The sequence below is a fragment of the Nomascus leucogenys genome, chromosome 22a, assembly GCF_006542625.1.
Source record: "Nomascus leucogenys isolate Asia chromosome 22a, Asia_NLE_v1, whole genome shotgun sequence".
Taxonomy (NCBI): Eukaryota; Metazoa; Chordata; class Mammalia; order Primates; family Hylobatidae; genus Nomascus; species Nomascus leucogenys.
The window spans coordinates 58,633,023-58,649,533 of record NC_044402.1 but is presented as its reverse complement, the minus strand read 5'-3'; the positions used below and the strand labels follow the sequence as shown (position 1 = coordinate 58,649,533).

Sequence of the window (16,511 nt, the reverse complement as noted above, 5' to 3'; positions counted from 1 at the left end):
ATAACAGAAAGTGTTCAACCTTTAGGAAGGAAGGAAGCTAACTCAGATTAAGAACCTACTATGTGCCAAGCACTTTCCAAAATGTAAGATTAGGATAATAACAATTCCCGCTTTATGAGATTGTTAAGAGATTTGAATGAGATAACATGTGTATAGCACTTAAGAGAATGCCCCACATGTAGAAAGTTATCAAACCATTAGCTATTCTATATAATTATTTTTATTTAGCCCTCATATCTCTCCCTTATAAATTTTCCCCATTTTACACATAGGAAATAAATAAATTTTATCCATTTTACATATAGGAAATCTGAGTTTCAAAGAGGTTAACAACAGATTGAAAAAGTCAGATTTAACTCATTTGTGTCCAATTTAAAAGCACTTATTCTCTTTTTACTAAACCAAAACTCTACAGTATTGAAAATTCTACGTTCTTCTTTCCTAATCAGATTTGTTAAAACAATTTAAGGAGGTGTTTTTCCAAGTTCAAGTGGATCAGAAGTAAAACCTATAAATTACTCTACACCACCACCTGCAGAGCAGAATTTGATCCAACAGGTATTCTGTGTAAAGAACAATGAAAGAAATAGTATTCTCTCCTATTAACTATATTATATAACAATTTGGCCAGAAGTTCTAATTTTCTCATGAGTCCTTGCTTGGCTTGCTCAACCTGAAACCTTTATCAACTGATTTTTTTCTCCTGTATTTTGTTTTCATGAAGTTTTCTAAAAGTCTCTTCCACTGAATAATGATAAAACAGGTCACAAGTTTCCATGATTTACATTCTCCCAAAAGCACCTCTTTGATAAGGGTCCTACTTAATCTGCTGATAATTATGTTAAGGCACAAAGTGACTTTACCAGGGGTCACACAGTAATTCCAAAGCTGAGATTAACACCACCAACAACTGTTCCCTCAATCAGTGCAAGACGCAAAGCCAAGGGATCAACAAGACAGGCTGCACGCCAGAATCAGGATGAGCAAGTCAGAGATGGGAAGCAAGACATAGGAAGAACAAATCATTCTGTAACAGGAAAAATATCACTAGACCAGAGTCATGAGACAGGCTTCTAGACCTGGTTTCTAGTCTCATAGGTTTGAATAACTCATTTCATGTTTGTGAGTCAACTTCCTTATCTATAAAATGAGGAGGAGGCAGAAGCAGATAACGTTTAGGACCCTTTTCAGTCTAAAGTTTTACTAACAGACTATAAACACAGAAGTCAGAGGACACAATAGTCAAGCAACTGAAAGTAGAGAATTAAAAAAAAAAACTCCAAAGAAAACCTGTTACATGTGGTAGTGCCAGGCTCAGACAGGAAGCCCTTTATTCCTCCCAGCTGCCACAGAGCCAGAGGCACAGCAGCCAATCCAGGGACCCGGGGCAGGAAGGCTGTGGCAGTGAAAGCCTTTGCCAGGCCTGGCAGCCCCTGACAACTTCACTTGTTGGAAATGACAGGGGGCCTCACACACTCCTTCTCCAGTGTTCAGCAGAGGCTGCCATGCCCCATGGAGCTTCACTCTCAGCCATGGTCTGAGACACTCTGCTTGACAAATGGTCAGGATTTAAAAGTGGAACAAACTGTCTCAATTTTAATAATCTTTGCCAGGAATCTGTGCCAAACTCCAGAGCATGGAAAAGAACTCTGTACATGAACACATCATATAGGACACATAGAAGAAATTTCTTTTTTTTTATGTGATTAAAAAAAACAGCATAAAATTTACCAATATTCTTTGGCCCAAGTTCCAATGACATTCTGGTCTAAAATTATGCTACAGTACCTTTCTGGCACATCCCAAGAGTTTAAGTCCCATGTCTACCATTTACATGCTCAAGTTACTTAACTGCTTTAAGCCCATTCCCTTACTTGTAAAATGATGATGATAACTATACTATGTTGTGAGAATTCAACAACAGCACAGTGTAATGCCTGGCCCATAGTCCGCACATGCACAATACAGGTGAGCTATGTTATTGTTGTAATTATTGTTATTCTTTCTGAAAAAGGGAGAAGTAAAACCTTGACTTTATTATTTTCTTAACTCTATTCCCCATAAAGAGGAATAAAAGAGTAAGTTTTTTAAATTTGCTGCCTTAAACTAATGAAAATCTATGATCACAACGGTTCAGAGAAGCTAATCTAGGAAATGTGAATGAAAAAGTTGAGGCCAGGCGTGGTGGCTCACGCTTGTAATCCCAGCACACTGAGAGGCCAAAATGAGAGCATCACTTGAGCCCAGGTGTTCGAGACCAGGCTGGGCAACATAGTGAGACCCTGTCTCTATTAAAAAAAAATTAGCCTGGCATAATAGCATGTGCCCATAGTCCCAGCTACTAGCCGAGGCAGATCGCTTGAGTTTAGGAGGTCAAGGCTGTAGTGAGCCATGATCACGCCACTGTGCTCCAGCCTGGACAACAGAGTGAGGCCCTTAAAAACAAAAACAAAACAAAACAAAACAAAAAACAAGAAATAAAAGAAAAGAAAAAGTTGAGCCTCTTGGTCTCTATAACCCTTTAAAAATTATAAAATCAACTGTTTTAGGGAATTCAAGAGCCACCTAGATAGTATGTATAATGACAGATAGAAATGGTAGATAGCTGGGGATGTGTGGGACTGTTTTCTGCTAATTCCATGCCAGTCAGTTACAAAAGCATTACCTGTTAACCAGGGAAGTCAGTAAAGTTCAACTACAAGGTACCAGCTTAATAAGTTCAAGTGCTACGCAGTAGTTTTACCAGAGGAAGGATGTTAAAGGAGTATAGAGGTCTGAAAATGGCCTAAATGTCAAGAGAAAATAATGTATTCTTGTTAAATAAGTTTCCAATAGATGAATTTCAGATTGTTACAAACACAATTTCAGACTGTTATACATACACACACTATTAAAAAGCGATAATTTTAAAATGCATATTCAAAAGTATATTCATATAATTTTACAATGCATATTCAAATGTTATGAACCAAGCTTTACAATATCAAAGATTGAGCCAAGTTCCAGACTCCACTAGGCCCACAAGCAGGGCAGGTGAATTCTAACTCCTCCATTTTCAGCTTTTCCTGCTACTTCCAATAAACTGAACATCACCCTCTTATAGCAATTTAAGGTATTTTTTAAAATACTGTTACCATTAGCCACTAGTATATCAGACTTCATGATACTATGCAACCAAAATTAAAATGAAAAATAAGTTAAATGCTAAAAATTGGTTAAGTCTTCAGTTGTCATTCATAAGCCCTGATCTGAAATCTGTGTGTTCAGCAGAACAGCCTGAATCTTCCACCAATGACAGGTTAATGGTTTCACGTTCAGGTCAGATTCTAAAAAGTAATCAAGCTACCTCCCTTCAAAACCTGGAGGCAATGTAGTGATAATCAGAGAGGGTTTCAATTCATGCTGCCTCAGTCTAAATCTTAATTCCAACAGTTAATGAAATGAATGACCCAGACCACTCACATAATCTCCTAAAATCCATTTTCTTTCTTTTTTTTTTTTTTTTTTTAGACAGAGTCTTACTCTGTCACTCAGCATGGAGTGCAGTGGCACCATCTCGGCTCACTGCAACCTCCACCTCCCCGGTTCAAGTGATTCTCCTGCCTCAGCCTCCCAAGTAGCTGGGACTACAGGCGTGTGCTAACATATCCGGCAATTTTTGTATTTTTTAGTAGAGACAGTGTTTCACCATGTTGGCCAGGCTGGTCTTGAACTCCTGACCTCGGGTGATTCACCCGCCTCGGCCTCCCAAACTGCTGGGATTACAGGCGTGAGCCACTGCACCTGGCCTCACTTTCTTCATCTTTAAAACTTAAATAATAACAACAACCTATCCAAAACAGAAATCAAGAAAGCAATCCCATTAACAATAGCTTAAAAAAAAGACTTAGTAATAAATTTAACCAAGGAGATAAAAGACCTTTATACTGAAAACACTGATGAAAGAAATTAGTCATGAATAAATGGAAAGATGTCCCATGTTCATTCATGAATTTGAAAAATTAACACTGTTAAAATGTCCATACTAGCCAAAGCAATCTACAGATTCAATGCAATACCTATCAAAATTCTCATGACACTTTGCACAGAAATAGAAGAAACAATCCTTCAATTTGAATGGAACCACAAAAGACCCCAAATAGTCAAAGCGATCTTGAGCAAAATGAACAAACCTGGAAGCATCACAGTCTACCTGACTTCAAAATATACTACAAACCTATAGTAATAAAAACAGCATGGTATTGACATGAAAACAGACAGATAGCCCAGTGGAATAACAGAGAGCCCAGAAATAAACCATGCATTTATGGTCAATTGGTATTTGACAAAGATGCCAATAACATACAATGGAGAAAGAACAGTCTCTTCAATAAATGATGTCTGAAAAACTGGATATCCACATGAAGAAGAATGATATTAGGCCCTTATCTCATACCATATACAAAAATCAACTCAAACTGGATAAAGACATTTCTCAAAACATGTAAGACCTAATATTATAAAGCTACTAAAGAAAACATAAGGAAAAGTTTCTTGACTTTAGACTGGGCAATGATTTTTTGGATATGACTCCAAAAGCACAAGTAAGAAAAGCAAAGACAGAAAAATGAGATTACAGCAAACTAAAAAGCTTCTGCACAGCCAAAGAAACAATAAACAAAGAGACATATTGCAGAATGGGAGAAAATATGTGCAAACCATTCATCTTATAACGAGTTAATATCCAAAATACGTAAGAAACTAAAACTCGGTAATAAGAAAACAAAAAACTTGGCCAGATGTGGTGGCTCATACCTGTAATCCTAGCACTTTGGGAGGCCAAGGCAGGCAGATCACGAGGTCAGGAGATCGAGACCATCCTGGCCAACATGGGGAAACCCCACCTCTACTAAAATACAAAACATTAGCTGGGCATGGTGGCACGTGCCTGTAATCCCAGCTACTTGGGAGGCTGAGGCAGGGGAATCACTTGAACCCAGGAGGCAGAGGTTGCAGTGAGCTGAGATCGCACCACTGCACTCCAGCCTGGCAAGAGAGCAATGCTCCATCTCAATAAATAAATAAATAGAAATAAAAGAAATTCAATTTAAAATAAAGGATATCATAATAGACATTTCTCAAAACAAGGCATACAAATGGCCAATAGGTATATGAAAAAATGATCAATATCACTAAGCAGCGAAGAAATGCAAATTAAAACCACAATGAGGTATCACCTCACACCTCTTAGAATGGCTAGTCTCAAAAAAAAAGAAAGGAAAGATAACAAGTGGTTTTTGTTTGTTTGTTTGAGACGGAGTCTCGCTCTGTCACCCAGGCTGGAGTGCAGTGGGGCAATCTCAGCTCACTGCAATCTCCACCTCCTGGGTTCAAGCAATGCCTTAGCCTCCCGAGTAACTGGCACTACAGGTGCCCACCACCACACCTGGGTAATTTTTTGTATTTTTAGTAAAAACGGGGTTTTGCCATATTGGCCAGGCTGGTCTTGAACTCCTGACCTCAGGTGATCTACCCACCTCAGCTGCCCAAAGTGCTGGGATTACAGGCGTGAGCCACTGCACCCAGCTGATATCAAGTTTTGTTTAGAATGTGGAGAATAGGGAACTTTTGCACTGTTGGTGGGAATGTAAGTTAGTAAAACCATTATGGAAAACAGTATAGAGGTGCCCAAAAAATTAAAAATAGAACTACCATATAATCCAGCAATCCCATTACTAGGTATATATCCAAGGGAAATCTGTATATCAAAGACATACACTCCCATGTATAATGCAGCATTATTCACAATGGCCAAGATAAGGAATCAACCTAGGTGTCCATCAACTGAAGAATGAATTTTAAAAATGTGATATATACAAACAATACAGTACTGTTCAGCCTTAAAAAAAAAAAAAAAAAAAAAGGAGGGAATGTAGTTATTAACAACAACATGGATGAACCTGGAGGGAATGTTAAGCAAAATAAATCAGGCACATAAAGACAAATACTGAATGATCTCACTTCTATGTGGAATCTAAAAAAGTTGAACTCACAGAAGTGGGCAGAGTAGAACGGTGGTTACCAGAGGCTGTGGTGGTTGGGGTGGAAGTGATTGGGGCGGTATCGGTCAAAGGATGCAAAATTTCAGTTAAGAGGAATAAATTTCTCTTATACAACATAGTGACTATGGTTAGTAACAATGTACCGCGTTCTTTAAAATTGCTAAAAGAGTAGATTTTAAGTGTTTTCACCTCAAAAATGTAAGTACTGAAGTAATGTATATGTTAATTACTTGAATTTCATAAGATGTTGTACATGATAAATATATGTAATTTTTATTTGTCAATTTAAAAAAACAAATATAATAACGTCTTCCTTTGGTGGTTCTAAAGATTAAATAAAAACAGTCATATCAAGTGCTTATCACAGCGCTGCCACATAGAAAATTCTACAAATGTTAGCTTCTCCCACCATTACTTATCTATCCATTTTCTCCCACCACTACTTATCTACCATCCACCCATCCATCCATCCATCCATCCATCCATCCATCCATCCATCCGTCTATCCATCTATCTGAGATGGGGTCTCACTCTGTTGCCAGGCTGAAGTGCAGTGGCAAGATCATAGCTCACTGCAGCCTCAAACTCCTGGGCTCAACTGATCCTCCCACCTCAGCCTCCCAAACAGCTAGGACCACCACCATGTGTCACTATGTCTGGCTAATTCTTTTAAATTTTCTGTGAGACAGGGGTCTCTTTTTGTTGTCCACGAACTCCTGGCTTCAAGTGATCCCCCCACATTGGCCTCCCAAAGTGCTGGGATTATAGGCATGAACCACAGCACCTAGCCCCACCACAATTTTATTACCTGCAGTAGCATTGCTTCTTAAAGCTTTTCACCAATCTGTCAGCTAGCACCAAAACAAACAAAATACTTTATACCAGAGTTCCTTTCAGAAACTTGAAGCCTTCATGCCTCACATCCTGGTCATTGCTGACTACTGCCCAAATTCAAGTTCTTCCTGTCACTGAGCCTCTCCTGCCCATATTTGATCTGGGCTTCATCTCTCCTGACCCAGCTTGCTACCATTCCCAAACTTCCAAAAATATCTACCCCATGGTAAACAAAGTCTCATGTCTTTAATACCTTAAACTGCTTTTATCTTTTTACTGAACCCCAAGTATCCCCCCATGACAATAACTAAAATTCAGCCAAGTCCCAGGCTCCACTAGGCCCACAGGCGGGGCAGGTGAATTCTAACTCCTCCAGTGATGCAAAACCAGTGGTTTTCAAATCATTATCTGTAAGTACAAAAAAAAATCATTTTTACATTGTAGGCCAGTCTTGCTCTCTAGCTCTCCTCCTTCCTCTCCTTAAACACGATGCTCGCATCCCTCAAAGATGTGGCACCTGGCTGTGTGCCTGGACACCCAAACGCCATGTCCACGTAACACCCACCATCAGTGCTTTGTCTCTTCATTTCAGCCAGTCATACAGCTACATCCTGGATCTCATCATCTTGAACCAGAACTAGTCTACCTCAGGTATTTAACTTCTAAAAGCAGTTTCCTACTCTTCCAGCACTTTCCTTTGCTAATTCTAGCTAAACCAATTATCTGGCTTCATCAACATCTCATATTCCTTGACATGCCCAATTTTCTTCCTATCTATGAACGGTAGAGGAAGAAACATAATTTTTTCTTCAACTCTCATAAATTCTTAATTGGAGCAGATCCCTGTAACAAAATATACATTAACTAGAGAAAAACGAAGAGTAGTTTATTATTATAATATGTATATTTCATATATACTTGGGGGACAGGGTGGGCTGTGGGAGACCAGAAGATGCCATGTCAAAATAAAAGGTTGTTGAGTTAAAGACAATTAAGTAGCAGCAGATGCAGGAAAGCTCTCTGCTCTCCATTTGCCTAAAAGCAGGACACAGATTTACAAAGACAAAAGGTATCCTATCCCCCTCTACCAGAGAGAAAAACATTAACCAATAAAGATAACTTTAGACTGTTATGGGCCTGGAAAGGGGACCAAAATTATCTACATGAACAAGCTTTACTAACTGGCCTTTGTCTGCCATTTCTTTCCCTTCCCACAAATTGCTGCCCCCAGAGACTCAAAGTTTTTTTCTTTTGTCTTGTCATTTCTCTAAAAATGTACTGCCCTTTGTTGAAGACGCTATATAAAATGGAATTCAAAGCTGCCTCTGAGAACTGCTCATTCTCTGGGCTCTCCCATGTATGTATGAAACATACATATTAATAAACTGTCTTTCTCTTACCCATCTGTCTTCTGTTGTAGGCATCCATTCCAGCTAACTTACGAGGGTTGAAGAAAATTATTTTTCTTCCTCTACAGATGCCCCTTCTATCTTTACATCCTTCTCTGTTTGTCCTGTACTATATTATTTATCATTTCCACCACTTCCTTGCTAATATCCATAAGTCCCTCACATCTTTGTCCTTACTCTGCAACCACTCCACCACCAAACCTTAATCCTGATCAATCCAGCTGCATGTCTTCTCTGCTTTCACCCTAAGCTATAAACTTCTACCAGAGAAAAGCATACCACCATGTGGACTCCTGCCACCACAAATTCCAGGTCTGCAACCTCAGCTAGGTACTCAAAGAAATGTGGCAATTCTTCTTGGTGTCCTAACTGGCCAGCTCTTTCACCCCTTACAATATTACTTTTAATTATTTACTATTTGGCTGGGCGTGGTGGCTCACACCTGTAATCCCAACACTTTGGGAGGCCAAGGCAAGAGGATCACTTGAGCCCAGGAGTTCAAGACCAGCCTGGGCAACATAGGAAGACTATGTCTCTATTAAAAAAAAAAAAAAATTAGCTGGGTACAGTGCCACATGCCTGCAGTCCAAGCTTCCTCAGGCCCCTGAGGTGAGAGGATCATCTGGGCCCAGGAGGTCAAGGTTGCAGTGAGCCATGATTATGCCACTACACTCCAGCCTGGGTGAAAGTAAAACTCCATCTCCAGAAATAAAAATTCTTCACTATTTGTCTAAAACTACCTACCCTACCACATCTACTTTTATGTTTTTATGTTTAGCAAACAAATTTCATCTCCTCCTTTATTGAGAAAATAGCCACATAAGTAAGAACCCCTTTCTGTCCTGCTACCCACAAACTTTGCTCCCACATGACCTCCTTTTCTCTTGGAGTTTAAATCCTTTCACCTCCAACTTCCTAGCGATCTCATTCTATCAATAATCCCCCCTCATGTGGGTCTCTCAGTATTTAAAATATCCAAATCTCTTCCATCCTAAAATAAATAAAAATAATTTTCATGAACTCAATTCCCTCTTTACTTAACACCACCTCTCTCCCATTCTCTTCTTAGGAAAGCTACCTAAAAAAGTATTCTGTATTTTCTTGTCTCTATTATCTTCACACCTCTACCTGTTTTGATTTGGCCTCTTTCTTACCATTCCACTAAAACTAAGTAAAGGTGACCAGACAAAGTGATGGAGTTCTTGTTCATAACTCTATTTTTCCAATAAAGAAGAAAATTAGATTGTTAACATAATAGAAGTGATGGGTGGGGGATGCTGATGAGTTGAAAGATATTGTGAGAGATCATCTATCACCTCTTCCTTCACAGTCTCACTCATTCAGCAAACACTCATTAATATCCACTTGTACTAATATCCACTTGTACCATTAATAGGCATTGGTTATACAACCATCCTGATGGAGCTTACAGTCTAATGACAGAAACACCATGGAGAAGAGCTCAAGGGTTGTTTTCCCATCCTTCCATTTTCTAATCCTGATCTCACTGAGGCATCTGTCACTGGCAATCTTTCTTCTTTGGCTTCCATGATGTCACCCCTTCCAGGCTTTCCTCCGGCCTCTCTAGCCATTCCTTCTCAGTCTTCATTAGAGGCTCCTCTATTACCCAACCTTTAACGTTATTCCCCAGGGCATAGGCCTCGGGCCTCTTTCCTCCACTCTCCTTACTCTCCCTGGATCATCTCTACCACAATGGCTTTAACTGCCACCTTGACAGGGTTGACTCCCACATCCCTATATCCCATCCCAAACCTTACCCCTAAACCCAACTCCCTATCATACACTTCTATTGCAACAGTAAAACTAACCATGTATTGACCACTTAAATGAGCCAGACACTGTGCTTAAGCTCTTCATAAAAATTACCTCTTATAATCTTTACAATATACAATATCATTTTACAAATGACAAAGAGACATAAAGTAATAATATCACCTGCTCAAGTTCACCCAAATTACTAATAGGTAGAAGTCAGATTTGAACTTGAATCTGTCTGGCTACAAAGCTGATACTCTTAACCACTGTGCTATATCTCACAGCCCCTTCAAACTCAATGTATTGAGAACTTAATTTCTCATTTTCCTTCCTGTACTTCCTCCTGCATTCCTAGCTCAGAGAATGGCCCCACCATTTACTCAGTTGCCCCCAAATAAAAGAAGCTGCTGGAGTCATCCTTGATGCCTTTTCAACCTCTGTGCCCACATCCAATTGGTAACACAGTCCTATGCAGCCTCATCTCTCCTCCCTGCCCTCTGACACCCACCCCAAACACTTCTCGTGCTCCAGCCACAGTGAACTACTTCTACTTCCTCAATAAGAATGCATTTCCACAAGATACTATGCATTTATATGTACCACTCTCTACCCAGAGAAAGCCCTCACCAATTCCCATCCCGTACTACTCCTCCACTCACCCTTCTCCTTGAGGAAGCCCCAGCTGATTCTGCCTCAGGGGTCTATGTAAGGGACCTGACCATCTTCTGTGCTTTTAAAAGTACTCCACTCATACTGGTATAATAGCAGTACCTCTTGTGTGTCATTATTGTCTCTTGTTAGATCTTCTAGCCCTCTAATATGTGAGCAGTATATCCTGAAAGATAATGTCTTATTTGCCTTAGTGTTACAATGCCTAGCTAGGGCAGTGCTTGGCACATTACAGATACTCAGTAAATATCCAATGGACAAATGACTTTATGATTGAGTTGGACACCTTGAGAATCTGCATTAATTCATTAAGGAGACCAGGATTCTCTTGGTCACTTCTGCTTTATCATATATTTCAAGGTCCCACTGGGAAGAAGAGACTTTATTACCTACAGTGGACATGCAGTCCCCAACCAATCCACCTATAAAAATGTCACTAAACCAAATGGGTTTTGTTTGCTTATTATTTACAAAATACAAAACACATGTCTGACAACATTTTTCAAAAAACCTATTTTGGCACTGTGTAAAAACAACCAAAACCTAGTGTTTGTCCTACAAGTTCAAAGAGAGTGTAATGGGGAGGTCAACATGCCTACATAAAACATCTTATGTCATAAATCCAAGTGAACTCATTCTGGACCTTGGCAATCAAAAAGTCATCACTTCTGTTTTACTTTCTCGTTTGTTTGTTTTTGAGACAGAGTCTCACTGTGCCACCCAGACTGGAGTGCAATGGCACCATCATGGCTCACCACAGTGTTGATCTCCCAGGCTCAAGCAATCCTCCCACCTCGGCCTCCTAGAGTGCTGGGATTACAGGCATGAGGCACCGTACCTGGCCTATTTTACCTTTTCACTTCACATAAGTAAGCTCAAAAACTGAAATAAAAATATTGAAAACTAAGCTCAGCCTAAAAAAAACATCACTACCAACGACCAAAAACCCCTCATACTCTTTCTTACATCCCCTTCTCTTTTTCCCTCATTACCTCTACTCTTACACACAACACTGATACTTTACCCTGTGTTTTCCCTTCTCCCTCTGAAGAGAGCTGAGACAACAGTCAATGACTGAAACACCAATAACTGGAACTAAAAGAAGGTGCAGAGGACTGCGGTTGAGAATCTGCAAGGAGGGAATTTGGACAGGCAAAGTTCAAACCAAAGAAGAAAGCTTGACCCCATTTCACATAGTTCCAAAAGTGCTGTCACCAGACATATGCCTGCTCATGGTCAGTCAGGGATGTAAAACAACGTAAGTTTTGTTTCACTGTGCAAGTCTGACCAAGTGCCTCATGGAGCATGGTCAGGCAATGTGAGCCACAGTCTCAAAAAGCAGCTGAAGGACACAATAAATACAAGAGAACAAGCAGAATATGTTGCTCTGCAGTTTGGGAACCAAAGCAACCAGTACTGGAACTCTCAAAGGATAAAAGGATGAGTTAACCCAACTTTTCTGAATCTTCCTTATGTTTGTTAGCTCATTCTACAAAACACTCAACTGCTAGTTTCTCACGCCCCTAAGGAAGATATTAAGCTAGTACGAAAGTATTTGCAGTTCTTGCCATTACTTTTAATGGCAATTTATTCACACACCTAATAATATGGATATATTAACTGTTCTAAGATTGATTTTTGTAGGAAGAAGGGGGTTTTATATCCCCATTTTCTCTCTTCCCACTATCAACTTGAGTCAAGGCAACTATTATCTCTAGTCTAGATTGTTACCACCAGTCTTGAATGTCAATACCAACAACATGTTTTGAAACACATTCGTGATACACCTCGAATAATATTGGGTTTCTACCTTCTTCTGGAACTAAACCTCCGTGTCCGGATTAGTAACAGCCTCCTAACTAGTCTCACTGTACCAAATATTATTGTACTCTCATTTCCAAAACGGTGTGTTCTTTACTCTGCAGGTGCGGTAATCCAGATTCAAGCAATTCTCCTCTTCTCTTCTATGATCAAATCATATTAATATCAAGTTATATGAACCATATGTTCCCTCTCTCCTACGGTAGTTTGTTCAAGCTACTTCTACCTTGGAACATTCTCCCCATACTCAACATGACATGGCACATATCAGGTGCTCAATAACTATCTACTGAATAAATGGAGAGGAGACTTAAGAGAGCAGGAACAAAGGAAGTATTAAAGACAGAAAAAGTATGAAAGATCAGAAACACACGTTTCCTGTTTTCATTTTGTATGAATGAGTTTTAACCCTGCCATGTAAACTTTGTCATTTCAGAAAATTAAAAGGTTTCCAATTAACCTCACTTTCCGATAATAACAGAATACCCTTACCAATGCACAAAAGTGTCCAATGGGGAACACAAGCCTCGAGACCACTCAGTGAGAAACTAGTGTCAAGTAAGAAAGCTAAGCTTCATCTGAATCACTTATCTAAAAAAAATGTCATGAACTTGACATCGTATATAGCTTCAAAATGTCTTTTCAATAAAAGAAAACAAGCCAACCTATCTCATCTTATAGCACACTGATTTCATTCACAGCTTATTACTAAATGACCCACTTACTGCTAAATGAATTGCAACAGTCTCACCCATGTTAGTCAGCTGAATCTGTAAACGTGAAAGTCCTATGAGCAAAGTCAATGCCACCAGACAACTGGGCAACAGAAGCACCCTATTTTTACAGATGCTGTCATGGTTATGGCATGCACTGAGTACACAGGAACTGCCAACTCCAAAGTTGACTTAGATATTCCCCGAGAGCTTATTCACTTTTTTAAAAAGTATGTATTTTATTATTCCATACAAAGAAAATAATGCAATTTTTATTTTTAAACATTTTTAAATAACTACATAATTTATTTTAAAGTATTATCAAATTATCTAAATAATTTATGTCAATAGTAGAAAAAGCAACATCTCTGAAGTTAAGAAAACAGAGATATTTAATATACAGAAAGTTACATAATGAAGATAAGAAATCACGGGGATTCAAACTGAAGGAAAGCAGAGATATTTGGTGGATGTCCTCCTCTCACTACTGAACAAGCTTAGACTAAAAGAGGTGATGTCATTTGCATAGGGTCTCACAGCATGCTGGTAGGAGACCTAGGATATGAGCCCACGTCTCCTACATTCAGGTACAGAATTTACAAGAGAGTGGCATTTCTCCTTCATGTTTAGAAAAGAAATCTATCCTTACAAGTCAGACTAATTTTTCTTCTGTTTCAGTAGCCACAGTAATCCAGCTTCCTCTCAGTGCACCTACTGCCAGGAAAATGGCTGCACATAGATAGGTCATGAAAGGGAATCCCTTGGCTTTGCCTCACTCCTAAAGGCAGACCCTTTTCACTGGAGCTTCTCGGCTTCTATATTGGCAAAGGAGCTGATACACAGAATACGATACATTTTCAGAGGAAGATACAGCCCTGGATCTCTCACATGAACTGGATGTCAGGGTCCATAAGAATTTTCCTCACTAGACCAGTTGTACCTCCTTAACCAACAGCCCCCACCCACCCCCAACCCCACATAGAAGAGCAGATTTGCCTCTGGCATTATGTTCTCTTCCTCTCTCGTATCAGAGTTACTCTCAATAACGCCTTTGAAATGGATATGTACCAGTGAAGTGTAAATAACCAAAACGAGCTTCAAAAATTGGTTCCAGACCTAAGTAAACTAAAGAGCTTCTGCACAGCCAAAGAAACTATCAACAGAGTAAACAACCTACTTTTAACACGGAATAAATATTTGCAGACTATGCATCTGAAAAAGAACTAATACCCAGAATCTATAAGGACCTTAAACAAATCAACAAGGAAAAAACAAATGACACTTCTGTTCATGTCCATTGCCCACTTTTTAATGATGTTGACACTTCTTAAAAGAAGTCATACAAGCGGCCAACAAACATATGAAAAAATGCTCAATATCACTGATCATTAAAGAGATGCAAATCAGAACCACAATGAGATACCATCTCACACCAGTCAGAATGGTCATTATTAAAAAGTCAAGGCTGGGTGGCTTATGCCTGTAAACCCAGCACTTAGGGAGGGCAAGGCAGGTGGATCACCGATCACCTGAGGTCAGGGGTTGGAGAACAGCCTGGCCAACATGGTGAAACCTTGTCTCTACTAAAAACACAAAAAATAGCCAGGCGTAGTGGTGGATGCCTGTAATCCCAGCTACTCAGGAGGCTGAGGCAGGAGAATTGCTTGAAGAGCAGAGATCATGCCACTGAACATGTTGCCTGGGCAACAGAGTGAGACTCTGTCTCAAAAAAATAAAAATTAAAATTAAAAAAAGTCAAAAAAATAACAGACATTGGTGCGGTTGCAGAGAAAAAGAGATGCTTATACACTGTTAGTGGAAATGCAAATAGTTCAGCCCCTGTAGAATGCAGTTTGGAGATTTCTCAAAGGACTAAAAGCAGAACTATCATTCAACCCAGTAGTCCCATTACTGGGTATATAACCAAATGAAAACATACCATTCTCCTAAAGAGACATCTGCACCTGTATGTTTATCACAGCACTAGTCACAATAGCAAAGACATGGGAATCAACCTAGGTGTCTGTCAACAATGGACTGGATAAAGAAAATGTGGTACACACAGCCATACATAGAATACGACACAGCCATAAAAAAAAGCAAAATCATGTCCTTTGCAAAAACACGGATGCGGCTGGAAGCCATTATACTAAGTGAATTAACACAGGAACAGAATACCAAAAACCACATGTTCTGACTTATCAGTGACAGCTAAACATTGAGTACACACAGATACAGAGATGGGAACAAAAAACACTGGGTATTCCAAAAGTGGGGATGGTAAGAGTGGGAGAAGGGTTGAAAAACTACCTATCAAGTATTACATGACAGGATCATTGGAAGCTCTAACCTCAGGATCATGCAATATACCCATGCAGCAAACCTGCACAGGTACCCACTGAATCTTAGATACCTTTTTAAATGGTTCCTTCCAAGGTATTTCCATTCCAACAAATTGACAGGGTCTTCATTGTTGTTTTTTTGTTTTTTATTTTTATTTTAGTTTCATGCTACCTTATCTAAGAGGGCTGACAAAGTTTTAAGCTAACAATGGAATTTGAAGAATATAGTCAGCACACTGTATGACACATAATAGATACTTAGGAAATATTTGCTAAAGAAATGAGAGGATGAATGAAGGCGGGATCACAGGGGGAGGGAAGGTGGCAGCCTACTCTGGTTATACAGAATGCTCTGTGTCTAAAGGAGAGAAAGAAGTGTCCCGTTAAAAGTTTTGAAAACTTACAGAATTCTTTCTATTTAAAGGATGATCACAAAGTATTTCCTCTTTTCTCCAGAAACAGAAGACAAAAGGATATAAGTTATAAAGCACTTTACAGTCTCCTAAGTCTTTTTCACATATGTGACCTCGTTTAATCCTCAAAACAAGAAACCACCCCAATTTTAAGGATGGGAATAATAAGACCTGCATTGAATGTAAGCCTTCTCACTCAACATCTTGTAAGTTCTCCTCCCCTACTCTGCCCAGCTAAGTGACTCCCCATAACACTGCTGAGGGAGCTTTACCTACCCATGGACCACCTCCTTCTGCAGAAGCAGAAACTGACTTGTGGGACACACAGTGGATGTAGAAATGATAGTCAAATGTTCTTCTGTGCAGAACACAAATCCCTATTGATTTAGAGGTTTAGATACAAAAACATTAACAAATGAAAATTCAATCCCTTCATGTGTTTCTATTAAGATAAAAATAAGGATTATATTCTATTTGAGACAGTGTAGCTATT

The 16,511-nt window shown here is 39.4% G+C and overlaps 1 protein-coding gene across 22 annotated transcripts in view; it reads right to left on the bottom strand.

Moving 5' to 3' along the window:
- DST (dystonin) overlaps nucleotides 1-16,511 on the bottom strand; it is a 492,147-nt gene that overhangs the window by 206,716 nt on the left and 268,920 nt on the right. The window lies entirely within an intron of this gene.